The 13,482-nt window shown below is 40.6% G+C and overlaps 1 long non-coding RNA gene across 3 annotated transcripts in view; it reads right to left on the bottom strand.

The window, feature by feature from the left end:
- The window catches only part of LOC140525832 (uncharacterized), a 39,546-nt gene extending 26,648 nt beyond the window's left edge, over positions 1-12,898 (bottom strand). For 2 of the 3 annotated variants that reach the window (XR_011974131.1, XR_011974133.1), the window contains exons 1-2: positions 12,741-12,898; positions 1,322-1,438 (exon numbers count right to left, since the gene is read on the bottom strand). This is a non-coding gene — a long non-coding RNA (uncharacterized lncRNA). Of the gene's footprint in view, positions 1-1,321; positions 1,439-8,429; positions 8,501-12,740 lie in introns of all 3 variants that reach the window. The other variant, XR_011974132.1, reaches the window with a different exon arrangement.
- Positions 12,899-13,482: the final 584 nt, after the last annotated feature.

The raw sequence follows: 13,482 nt of genomic DNA, 5'->3' as shown, positions 1-13,482 counted from the left end.
AGTTACTTGTTGGCTATGTTTTGTAGCCTGTTCACACCTCTGTTGCATTCTGTGTGATACTCATCTTTAGTTCTTCAGAGTCCATGGTGTCCCATCTCTAATTGCCATAAAGCAACATCAATGAAAAGTTAGCATTAAAGAGATTGGCCTTTGTTTTCATGGGAAGCTTGAGATGAGTAAAGATCTTTGTGGTTACCTGAAAGCATTCTCTTCCTTCTAAACTCTAAGCCCATCTCATTGTCCATTTGACTGTTGGACAAGTTCTATGGTGTATTCATCCAAATGCGTGTTGAAATTCGGACAATAGACAGTCTTCATCCACTTGATCTTTCCCATGTGAGTGGACAGACAAAACTCCTTTGAATGATTATAGATCTTGTCTAGGAGGCTCTTAATCTTAGGGCAGGGGTGGAGAACTTGGGATTTGAGGCCACATGTGGCCTTCTAGGTCCTCAGGTGTGGCCTTTTGACTGAGTCCAAGTTACACAAAATAAGTCCTGTTATTAAGGGGTTTGTTCTATGAAGTTTGGATTCAGTCAAAGGGCCACACTTGAGGACCTAGTGGGTTGTATGTGACCTCAAGGCCACAGATTCCATACCCCTGTAGGGCTTGATGTGATCTATATAATCCCCCTCTCCTTCCCCTAGAGATAAGTATCTAGAAGAATTCATTATCCACTAGTAATCCTTCCTCATTCAGGACTCTGTTGGATCACCTCTTCACAATAGTGGAGGGCACACATCTGTTTTAATATGACTGAATAGAATTGTTTCTGTGGTTATATTCTTCAAGAATTCCTGAATGATTTTGCTAATTCCGGCTTTGTTCTAATTAATTGTTTGAAGGTATCTATCATGTTTGTCCCTCGAATCTTCTCTTTTCCAGGCTAGCCAGGCTTTAGACTTTTCACTGATCTTCATCACAGAACATTAAAGTGGAAAGAGACCCTAAACATCATCTAATCTAACCCCTCATGTAGCAGAAAAGGAAACTGAGCCCCAAGGAATAGACTTGATTCACTGAAGGTAACACAATAAATTTGTGGCAGATTTGGTCTTCAAGTCCATGTCTCCCGACTCCATGTCTCAGTCTCTTTCCAGCCTTTCCTGGTGCCTGGTGCTAAGCAAGGCTCAAAGGCTAGAGCAGACTTTCCTCTTTAAGGAAAGAGCACTTTCAAGCCATTTGAAGAAAATGCCACTATTTTTGCTCCAGAAGGTAGAGAAAAGTCTTTAATCAATCTACCAACCTTCCTTTATTGATACCCACTCACTAAAAAATACAGATTAATTAATTTTCAAAGGAAAATAAAATTGATTTTACCCCATCTGAAAAGTGCAACAGAGTGAGGAAGTGTTTACATTGCCATGCTGACTCACTCCACAGGTCCACTCTCCATCCACGCCAAGGCCTTTGACTTGGAAACATCCCAGGGGCAGGCTGGTGGAGAACAATACCACATTGAAGCCCAGGTTCCTGATAAAAGATAATTTTTTTCCCCTTTGGCCTAATTGCTAAGGCAAGAATGACTGTCCCTCTTAATATTAATAAAACAGGGCGTCCACCTTTGTTCCCACCCTCGTCACTTTCACCATCCCAGGATGCCATATAAAATGTGATCTCTATGACTTCTAATGCCCGGTCAAAGGTCATGATGTCAGGCACATTTATTGTCAGTAATCTTTAACCTCAGATGGCCAGAGAGCTAAAATGGGGAAAACAAAGCAAACAGAGAGCCCAGCATTAAAACTTAATGACTCAGCTTCACCTGAGCTTTTATTCAGCTAGTTATTTCCTATTCCTGTTTTTTCCAACATCCTTAAGCTGCAGAAATTTGTAAAGAAAGTTCATGTTCCCTATCCCCGGCACCTTGATACAATAGACATTTATTTAACAATAATTATATTCATGCAGAATCCAGGGGAACGTTGCTAATAGCTAGTCAGCCTCTGTCACTTTCAAGTTCATGGGTCTGATTCATGAAGAAGGAAAAAAAAGCCGACACATTCTATTATGTGACATCTTCACTCACTGCCAATGGCTAAGTTTTGAGCTGTAAGCTATTCATTAAATGTCTTTTCTCCTTCCCCAGTGCAGTTTCCATCTCTTTGTTATGCAATGAAAGGCTAAATCTGTAAATTGAAGATGGAAGAATCCCAAAGAAGTCTTACTTGCCACTTTGTAGACCACCAGGGTCCTGACCTCACATGACTCCTCATTCTCCATGATATGCATTGCACAGATATACCTCATAATTTGGGAAGCATTTATTGAGGTTAGACTAAGTAATCTCTAGGGTCCCTTTCAGTATTATTCTATGGTTCTAGGGGGTAGAGGGGGAAAAGCTTAACTCTGGATTCACAGGACCTGAGTTCAAAACCCACTTCTGATGCTTACTTCCTCAGTGACCTTTGGTAAGTCATTTAACCTGCATGGGTTTCATTTTCTTCATCTACAAAATGAGGGATTTAAGTACCCTATTAGATACGTTTTCCTGTTATTATCCTTCCAGCTATGACTTTCTATCCTCCAAAATTTCTGAATCTATTTGAGTTACCTGATTTGTCTCTTGTGGAGAGATAGATAAATGATGCAGAGGACTGAGAGAGGGAAATAGGAAGGTGAACATTAATAGTTCCCATTTATATGGATAACTAACATTACAACCTGCTTTAACTCATTTGAACGTCACAAAAACTCTGACACCTAGATATTGCAAGTGAGGCCTGAAGGAAAGTAAAAATGGGTAGGGATGGCTTTCCAATGTAAGGAGTTCACAGATTCATAGAATTTAGATTTTTAAAGGTAACTCAGAGATCATCTAGTCCAGCGGTGGGGAACCTGTGGCCTCAATGCCACATGTGGCCCTCTAGGTCCTTGAGTGTGGCTCTTTGAATTCAGTCAAATGAGGATCTGTTCTGTGAAGTTTGGATTCAGTAAAGGGCCACACTTGAAGATCTAGAGGGCCACACATGGCCTCAAGGCCAAAGGTTCCCCACCCCCACCAACTTTATTTTATAGGCCTTTTTGTGAGAGATTGGGGAAATGGCCCAAAGTTGCATAGGTAAGACTTGAGATTGAAGTCTAGGTGCTCTGACTTCAAACCCTGGGTTCTCTCTTCCATACCACACCGATTCTAGACAATATCACAGGCTAGAGTGTGAGGTGTTAAGGATCACTCATGTCTAACATCTGGGTGTAATCTGGTGGGACATTTTTTCCCTAAACTTTTTTTTTCTCAGGGAAAAGGGATCGGTATCAGTTTTAGTTATGCCATCATCAGCATGAGAAAATCAGATGGATGGCCAACTGACCAAGACACATTCCCTAGTAGAGGACAGTTAGGAAATTCATTCATTTGAAGAGGGTTTCAGAAGTTGCTTGAGACAAGAAGTCAGCCATACTTAGGAATGGTCAAAACAAGAGTTAAAGAATTAGAGGCCCAGAGCACCAGAGCCAGCAATCCTGGAATGCCCAATCAAGAAAGAACCTCAGAAGTATAGAACTATAATATTTCAGAACTGGATGGGGCTAAGAACCATAGAATTCTGAATGTCAGCTCTGGAAGTACAATTAGAGATTCCTTAGTCCCAGGGTCCCCTTTAGCAGTCTGGTAGAGTCCAATGACCCCTTCTCAGAAAAGTATTTGTAAATAATTGAAGGAAATGAAAAATTTCAGTTAGAGGTTAGTGAAGATAAAGATGTACTATATTCCTATCTGAATTCACATTCCCCTGAATTAGTTGAAACCCCTGATATGTCAGGTGAGGAAACTAAGCCCCAGCAAGATGTGAGTTGCCTGTGGTTATATAGTGAGGTAGTGACCACAGTCTGGAATGGAGCCTGAATCTCCTGACTCCCAAACCACACTCTGCCACTTGGGAAAATGCTCAGAGGAATGAAGTGAGTCAGAAGGAACTTTACCGAATCATGTTCCTTCACTTTGACCACAATACATTTCTCTTTGTTCAGAGGAGAAAAAGGGGAGGAGAAGCAGATCAAAGACCAAGAAAATAGGATGGGCCAGGAAGCTGGTTATCAGAGAATATGGTGGGGTGGGGGTGGTCGGGGGGGGGCGGGGGGAGATTGAAGAGAAAAGAAAATACAAGCCATAAAGTTGAATTTTGATTGGCTTTTAAAATCTAACCTCCCCCAAGGAGAGGTAAGCCTCCTGCCTTTACTGACAAGGTGCAGAAAATACCTTCCTGTGCCTTGTCAGTGGAATTGTGTATGTAGGGTGGCAGAAAGGACTGGGAGGAGAAATAGCTTTTAACAAAGAGGCAGGAGACTGAGTTGTTGTCCCAATTCTACTTTAGGTTTGGGAGACTTACTTCCTTTCTCTAGACCTCAGTTTCCCCATCTGTTAAATGAAGACATGGAACTCAGTTTTCTCTATGAGCACTTCTAACTCAGAGAGTCTATACTTATAATCCTCTCCAGAGTCTTATAGATGAAAGTCCTAGAGCTGATCTTTGCCTGTCTGTCCCTGCTAATAAAGACCCAATCCCTCCCCAAGATCATGAGATAGGGAAATAATAAAAGCTAGAATGTAGTGGGGCATCTAGGTGGTGCAGTGGATAGACTACTAGGTCTGGAGTCAGGAAGACTCTTCTTCCTAAATTCAAATCCAGCCTCAGACACTCACTAGCTGTGGGATGTTGGGCAAGTCACTTAATCCTGTTTGCCTCAGGTTCCTCATCTGTAAAATGAGCTGGACAAGGAAATGGCAAATCATTCTAGTATCTTTGTCAAGAAAACCTCAAATGGGGTCATGAAGAGTTGGACACAACTGAAATGACTGGACAACAACAGGTATTTATATAGATTTTATTATGTACTAAGTACTGTGTTAAATGCTTTACAAATATCACCTCATTTGATCTTTACAACAACCCTGGAAGGTCAATGTTATCATGATCATCACCATTTTACAGTTGAGAAAACTGAGATAAACAGAGGTTAAGTGAATTGCCTGAGGTCACACAGCTGGTAAGTTTCTGAGGCCAGATTTGAACTTCTTGTCTTCCAGACTCCTCATTTCAGGCCCAGGGCTGTGCCCACTGACCCATCTAGTTACCTAAGTGCTTAAAGTAGCTATATAGAGGGAGGGGAAGGTGGGCAAGGGCAGTCAGAAAGAGAAAGGATAAAAGAAAGAAAGGAAAATCTGGGAGAAATAATAAGAAGATATGGAAAAAGGAAAAGTAAAGTGGTGTACAAGGTCAAGTTTAATGATCCTGATGGTTAGTAGTAAAGATCGAAGATGCCTCATCATTTTTTATGACTTACAAACATCACAGAAACGCATAGCAACAGAGCTCATATCTGTGTTCCTGACCAGAACCCACGACTGGCCTGAATACCATCCTTATGAAACAGCAGTCATTCTGTCCAATTAATTTATTGAAGTAGAAAAAGAGGTCTGGAACAGGGAGTCGACAGATCTGGGTTCTAGTCCTAATCTGCCATTCACTTTCTGGGGTCTGTTTTTGCTGTCCTAACTTTCTACACACAACCCAGAAATCAGTTTCCCAGCAGCAATCTCTGACCTCCATAAGGAGTATCTTACCCTGGGTGGCATTCCTGAAATGCCACTGCTGGCAGTATACCTTGAGAAATGCCAAAGCCTTTCCTCACAATCATCATTCTTCATTCATGCTCTGAGCTTCTGGCATTGTTTGTGAGTCTTATCATTATCTTTGTTCATCCTGACATCAAGTACTCTCTGAGAGAGCATTCCTGGGAGCCTGCTGGCACTTCCCTATCAATCAATCATGTGGGTAATCAATCCAGGGAGCAGGTCTAGGAAGCTTCCAACTGTCAAGCAATACCTGGCTTCTAATTAGGCCTCAGAATTATTCTAATTGGGCTGTCTCATTCTGTTTCCTAGAACCCAGGGAAATATGGTGTCATTATCAATGTCAATAGGAAGGAGAGGGGAGCAATGGATGTCAATGTCACTCACATGCCTAGACAGAGCCAACCTTCCAGCTAGGTTAACTAGTAATAATCTCTTACGTATGTATAGTTTATAGATTAGAAAACACTTTCATATTCATACATCTCACAGTAACCTCATGAGGGAGAAAGGACAAACCCTATTATCCCCATTTTACAGATGAAGAAACAAGCTTAGAGAGATTAAGTGACTCATCTACAAAAATTGGAATAGTACCCAGGCCACCTTGACTCGGAGTGCATTACAGCGCCCTAGTTAGGCACCAGAATTTCTACAAAGATAACTTAAACAGTGCCATCATAGGGTTTATGCTCTAATATTTCCCAGATAGAGAATTGTGGAGAACAATAACAATAAGTATGTAAGAAAGAGGGGAACAAAACTTTGTATGATAAACTCCTCAAGGGTTAGGGCTTTTCATTTCTATCTTTTCATTCCCAAGACTTGGGGCTAGAAATATGAAACAGGAATGTAGTAGGAATTTAACTAATGTTCATTGAATTGAACTGAACTAAAAATTACCAAGGAAAGAAATTCATTTCCAGTTATAGGGATCAGGGCAAGTTCCAAGGAAGAAGTAATGGTTGAACGGGACTTTGAAGTAGGTGGAATATTAACATATGTGGTGGTGGAGAGGAAGAGGGCATTCCAGGCTTTCAGGGATAGATGGGTAAAGGCACCAAAGTAAGAGAACAAGAAATATGTATGCAATTAATTCTAGATGATCCAGGATAGTGTGAGATAGATTGGAAAGGTAAAGATTAAAAAGGGTCTCGAATGCCAGACAGTGGAACTTGAAATGCATTCAATAAGAAATAGGGAGCCATTGGTAGACTTTCAGTAGAGGCCTTTCCAGGTCTCTCCCCAACTCCCTGCCAAGCTATCATCTTCTCTCCAAGATTACTTCCCATTTCCATTATTGCTGTTGTACATCCTTCATTTTCTTTATTTTCCCCAAAATACTTCCATAAGTTTTAAATTTTTTCCCCCTCCCTCCCCAAGACGGCATGCGATATGGGCTCTACACATACACATCCTTCATTTTCAAAGAGGACATCATGGGGTGACATCTTGACTTGTGAGCGAATTGGATTTAAGTGAGGCAGAATTGCACAAAGTCATCAGTCTCACTCTTTCTTCTAGAGACATCAAAATCCAAGTGGCAGGACGAAAGCCTGGACAATTGGCAATGGCCTGGGAGGCAGTGAATGACCATGGAGTCTTCAGTGTCTGATCAAGCCCTAAGCGTTCCATAGTGCCTGCTTCATCTGCCTTTGGCACAAATTGCTGTTTATCTGCCCATTCAGCTGGTGGAAGTCTTCACATGCTTGGAGTAGATATCGCCCTGATTCACTGACCAGTTTGAGGCCAGTCAGTTATCCTTAGTCTGGTTTAGTTCATTTGCAAAGATGGTTTTACCAGAGTATGGCCACTTTACATGGTAAAGTTTTTTGGAGCCACAGGTGAGAGCTGGTGACACATGGACACTAAAGGTGGATGAGCAGCCATGACGAGGCCTCAACAAGTCCTCACTAGAGAGATGTTAGTCTTCCCTGAACAAACAAGCAAAATTTACATTGTATATACATCTTGTATATACATAGCATGCTGTCTTCCCAATTAGAAATTCAGCTAAGGTGTGATTTTGAGGTTTTAGGGAAGGCCCTCCTCTATCCACAACACACTCCTTCTCCAGCTTCCAGAATCCCGAAATTTCATTGACAAGCCCCCAAACTCTTCTATCCAAGCTCCTGGTGTGGTAGAAAGAGCACTGAGCTAGCCCCAGGATATAAGGAACCTAAACACTGGCATCCATGCTCCCATTGCTGTGAGACTTGGACAAATCACCTGCCCTTTCTGGGCCATAGCTTCTTATTCTGTAAAAATAAGGGGTTGATCTAAATAACCTCCAAGGTCTCTCCAAGCTTGAACATGTCTCAAGTTCTAACCTCTCTTCTAGCTCTAGTATTTGAATAACCTTCCTTTGCTAATTCTTCCAGCTTTAACAGTCCATTGTTCTGTGAATTGTCATATAAAGCAACAAAGTGTTTGAAAAGCACCTCAGAAAAGATTGAAGTCCTTGGGGGACATTCATTCCTTGGCCTGAAAGAGCTTGTTTTTAAACATCTACAAATGGCACTTTTCTCTTTGTCCTCCAAGATGTCGTCACCACTGCAATGACAAAGAGGAAACAGCCATAAAAGATGCGGGAAGAAAGGGCTTTTTATTCTGTCAAACACCCAGAAGTCTCACATCATGAAACGGGGAAGAGACTGGCCTAGAGTTTCATTTATTTTCCAAACAAACCTCACTTTTCCAGAAGGACCTTTTTGGGATAGAAGCAGATTTTGCTTCATGCATGAATGAACTGCTGCCATCTTCTGACACTGCAGAGTTCTGCAAATGACGAGATGACTTTTCTACTCTAGGCAAGTGCAGCAGGTGGGGCTGGGGGGAAAGGAGAGGGGTGCTTACCTGGTAGTCACATGGTCTGGGACTTAAAGAAAATGGAGTGTGAGGACTCCAGAAAACAGAGAGAGAACATGCTAGGAAGAAAAAGAAAGGCACACTTCACTAAGAGAAGATAGTTTGAACTTGGAAAACCCCTTCAATCTAATTCAAATCAACTCAGTTTGAAAAACATTTATTCTTAATGTTGAATTTTCTGATTTACCAAGTGCTTTCTACCTAACAACCCTCTGGGGTAAGTAGTAAAGTATTAATATCAAAATTTTGCAGATGAGGAAACTGAAGTTTAAGAGTGGTTAAGAGATGAGAAGCAGCATAGTAAAAGTAGAATGAGCACCAATTGTGCAAGCAGAGGGTCTGGATTCAAATTCTGACTGTTATTTATACAAGTATGACCTTGAATCATACTCTACCCTGTTGGCTTTGGATTCATCATCTAGAAAATTTGGCCATGGACTTAGTGAGATAAAAGAAATAAGCAGTGTGTAGTAGTAGATAGTGATGGACTTGGAATTAGAATTCTGTTTGAAGGCCAGTTAAGATACTTACTAGCTCCGTAATCTTGAATAAATCACTTAACTTACCTCAACTTCCTATCTGTAAAATGGGGATGATAACTCCTGTGTATCCCTTAACTCCCAAGGTTATTGAAATGACCTCTGTAAAGCACGTTGCAAACTTTAAAGGGCCATAAAAATGCTCACTATTATTGTAACGAAGATAATAAGAATGAGGCTGATGTATCCTGTGGGGATCGTTATTATTGTTGGAGTTAGCAGACATTAGGATTTGAATCCTGCTTCTCTTCTTACTAACTTTGAGCTGTTAGATCTGCAAAATGGGGATGATAAAGTACTTTCGATGATTCTCAGGATAGTTGTACAAAAGAGGATTTTGCTGTTCAGTCATTTCAGTCTTGTCTGACTCTTCCTGATCTCATATGGGGTTTTCTTGGCAAAGATACTGCAGTGGTTTGTTGTTTTATTCTCCAGCTCATTTTACAGATGAAGAAACTGAGGCAAACAATGTTAAGTGACTTGCCCAGGGTCACACAGCTGTAAGTGTCTGAGGTCCAGTTTGAACTCAGGTCTGTCTCCAGTCCCAGAACTCTATCCACTGCACTGCCTAGTTGTACAAGGAAGATTTTACACCACCATAAATGTGAGATACTACTATCGTTCAACTTATCAGCTCTCCAAATAGTTGGAAGCATGTATCATGTTCCTTCAAAGTCTTTTTTTTCCTCTAATTCTTTCTACCAATTTTTTTTAAAGATTGTGTCTATTTATCTTATTTAGGCTAGAAAGTACAGTGACCAACTGTGAACTGATCCCATCCTGCTTGGCACAAAAGCTTTAATTTGTTCCATTTCTTTCCCTTACCTGGGCTGTTTCATCCCTCTTTAGGCTGTCTTGTGTTTCTTCACTCCCAAGGACTCATCATATTTGAGCCACACTTCATGCAGATATATGACCTGCTTTAGCCCTCCTGAAACTCAGAACTCCCTTACTCAAGTAATCTACCAGCTTCAGTCTCCCCAACAAAAGGAATCACAGACATGTGCCACCACACCTGGCCAGCTCTATAGTATTCTCGTTGTAATACTTTCCTTGTAAGGGACATGTTCCCATTTGTCAATGCGTTTTCTAAAAATGTATTCCCTTGAAATGAAGAGAATGGTCCTGATGTTGTCTGAACAGAGTAGTATACAATTGGACTGCCACCTCCTTCGTTGTGTAAGCAAAACCCTGCCTTCTGAAAATTCACTTTCCTAGAAATGCCCACGGGTGAATGCCTTCAGACACACTAAATGACCAGGAATCACATTCCGCTAGGATTCATCTCAAGGACTAGTCATGGGTAATAGCATTTAAGGCTGACCAAGTTGTTGAATCCCATTCCAGATTTGGAAAATGTCGAAATTTCTCTCTGTCTCTCTCTGTCTCTGTCTCTGTCTCTGTCTCTGTCTCTGTCTCTCTCTCTCTCTCTCGCTCTCGCTCTTGCTCTCTCACTCTCTCTCTCTCTCTCGCTCTCTCTCTCTTGCTCTCTGTGTGTGACCCTGGACAAGTCACTTAACCCCATCTGCTTCAGCTCCCTATCTGTAAAACGAACTGGAAAAGGAAATGGCAAACCACTCCAGTAGCTTTGGCAAGAAAACCCCATATGGGGTCATAAAGAGTTAGACACAACTGAAATGACTAAACAACAATAACCAATAAAGCTAATAAGTGTCTGAAGTGGGATTTTCTGTATTCTATAACTGAGATCTCCTCTACTTCTAACTACTCTTTTTCTCTTGGTAACACCAACATCTCCCTAATCAATCAGGTTCCAAAGCTTATAATATTACTGGACTCTTCTCTTGATTCTGCCTCTCCAGTATCACTCTGGATGTTTCCCCTTTTCTTTCCTTACACTAATTCTGCCTTGTTTTAAGCCCACCTCGCCTTTGTTTGACTATTAAACAGATTCCTCAGTCATCCCACTTCCATTTCAAACCACTGCTGGACTAATCCTCCCCATGCCTCATTCTAATCTTATCACTCCCTACTCAGAAACCTTTAGAAGTTTCCCATATACTAAGTTTGAACTCGTTAACCTGACCTTCAAGGTGCTCTACAATCTGACTCCAGACTATCTTTTTAGCCTTACCTCACACATGTCCTCTAAGGTTTAGCCAAACTGGAGCTGAGGATGTAGTATGAGAACTGCAGGCTAGTGAGTCTGCAACTTCTGGCCCTTGTCACTCAGTACAACATATTTTTAGTAATCACCCAGAAGGCCCTGTACTTATTTATTTTCCCCCTTGATTCAGGTCCTTGAACACAGGCGCTCAATGTGAATTTGCTGAATGATGGATATTTGGCTTTCCATCTCATTTCTGCAGAGGGGTGTGAGATTATCAGAAGTAAAAGTCTGAGGATACAATCTTTCTCAGTCTATTGCGGCCTATTTGAGGATGTAAAATTTTTCACAGAAGACAGATGAGTCAGAAGTGCTAAGACCTTTATTATGGGTCCACTTTAATTCACATAAGAGAAATCACAAGGCCTAACTGGAGATATCCTGGAGCAAGAAGAGATCTTAAAGAAGACTCAAGGCAAAGGATACATATGGATCACAGTCAATGGAAACACAAGGTTCCAAGTGAATCAGAGCTGCTGGAGGAAAGAGGCTATATCCTTGATTGAGTCAGTGTAGGGGTGACGCCCAATTTCACGCAAATGATTGCCAAACTGCAGTTGGAGGAGGAAGAGGATCAAAAAGCTGATAGGATCATAAAACTAAAACTGGAAAGGACCTTATAAGACATCTACTTCAACCCCTTCATTTTACTAAGGAAGACTTTGAGGCCCAGAGAAGTCAAGAGGCTTGAACCCAGGCCCTCTGACTCTAACTTCCTCACTCTTCCGCTGCATTATGTACTTTCTTGACCTGATACTTGACCTTCAATCAGGCTCTCATCACTCCTCTTGTCTTCAATTAAGGACACTTGAGACCCACTTTATATAATAGGCCAACAACACAGAGTAGATCAGGGCCAGACATTGGTTTTACAAGTAAAAGCAAGTTTTTGTTCAGTCACATCTCACTGGTTTCCTATCTCTGATATCACAAGTGTCAATTGGCTAGGTTGCATGGAGGATAGAAGTTTCTAGCATGGAACATTCCAAGCATAAAAAATTCTCAAAAATCAAGAGGTTCCAGGCAGGAGCAGAGGAGATAGGTAGATAGATAGATAGATAGATAGATAGATAGATAGATAGATAGATAGATAGATAGATAGACAGATAGATTAGATAGATAGATAGATAGATAGATAGATTAGATAGATAGAGACATCTATAACCTTCACTTACAAATATATATCTTTCTTTCATTTACTGAAAAAGTCATCCCCTGTAACAAAGTCTAAAAAAGAAAGATTTTTAAAAGCAATTCAGCAAAAATAACTGAAGCAGGGTTTTACAGTCAACTATTCTCAGGTGGGCGCCTACATGGGGTGGTGATCCTTCAGGCTGCTAGTTGACTCATCACCATATACATTCTCATCATCCTGAGTTCTAAGATAATGCAGGGCTATTTTATTATTAATTACCAAAATTGTAGCCTTTCTCATTAATTAGTCAATCAGTTATAAGACCCCCAACTCAATTTATTAAATGCTATTTATTTTCCTATAAGTAGTTGCTGATTTTTCTCTATCAAAACCCCTAATCTTCTAAGCTTAAATGAATATCCAGGGTCCTGACCATTTATTCATAATGTAACATAATAATTATTTACAATGTTTTAGCTGTGATAAAGATTACTAACCATAACCTTTCTTCTTGACGTCACTTCTGGAATACAACCCTACTATTGAGTTCTCAAGATGGCATCTCTGAAGAATGATCTTATTTATTAATAATCTAAGTGGAAAAATCAGTTCTCTTAATTTCTTTTCTTTCTTCTCACAGTTTCTCTTCAGTCATCACAATTAATAGTCTCTTCAGAATGTCAACAAAACTTGCAGTCTCTCAAAATTCCACATCTTCTTAAAGATACAGCATCAATTGTCCCTGTAAGAGAGGTTTTACAGCTAGTGCTACATTTCCCCATACCTATAGAGTCATTCCTTGTGTGTCAAAGAATCAAAAGGGAAGTAGAAAGATGCAAAGCAGCTCAACAGTAGATGAATGTTTCCCAATCATAGTAGCCTCCCACCGATACAAAGAGGAGAGGAAGGTGCATTTGCTCATTTCGTCTTTGGGTGAAGCAACTCATAATTATATAGCATTTGGATTTGGTTTTATTCTTTTTGCTATTTCCATTTGCATTGTAACAGCCATTGTGTATATTATTTTCTTGGTCCTACTCACTTTACTTTGCACCACTCTATATAACTTCTAAGTTTCTCTATACTCTTTATATGTATAGTTTCTAATACCAAAGTAATATGCCATCACATTCGTGTCCCACAATTTGTTTGGCTAATTGTCACCTCTTGTCGACCTACTGTAGTGATTTTCCAACTTTTCTCCCTGCCCCATGTCTTTCCCTGCTTTAATGTCTCCTC

This window comes from Notamacropus eugenii, chromosome 1, assembly GCF_028372415.1.
Source record: "Notamacropus eugenii isolate mMacEug1 chromosome 1, mMacEug1.pri_v2, whole genome shotgun sequence".
Classification (NCBI taxonomy): domain Eukaryota; kingdom Metazoa; phylum Chordata; class Mammalia; order Diprotodontia; family Macropodidae; genus Notamacropus; species Notamacropus eugenii.
This window is presented reverse-complemented; position numbering and strand designations above follow the sequence as displayed.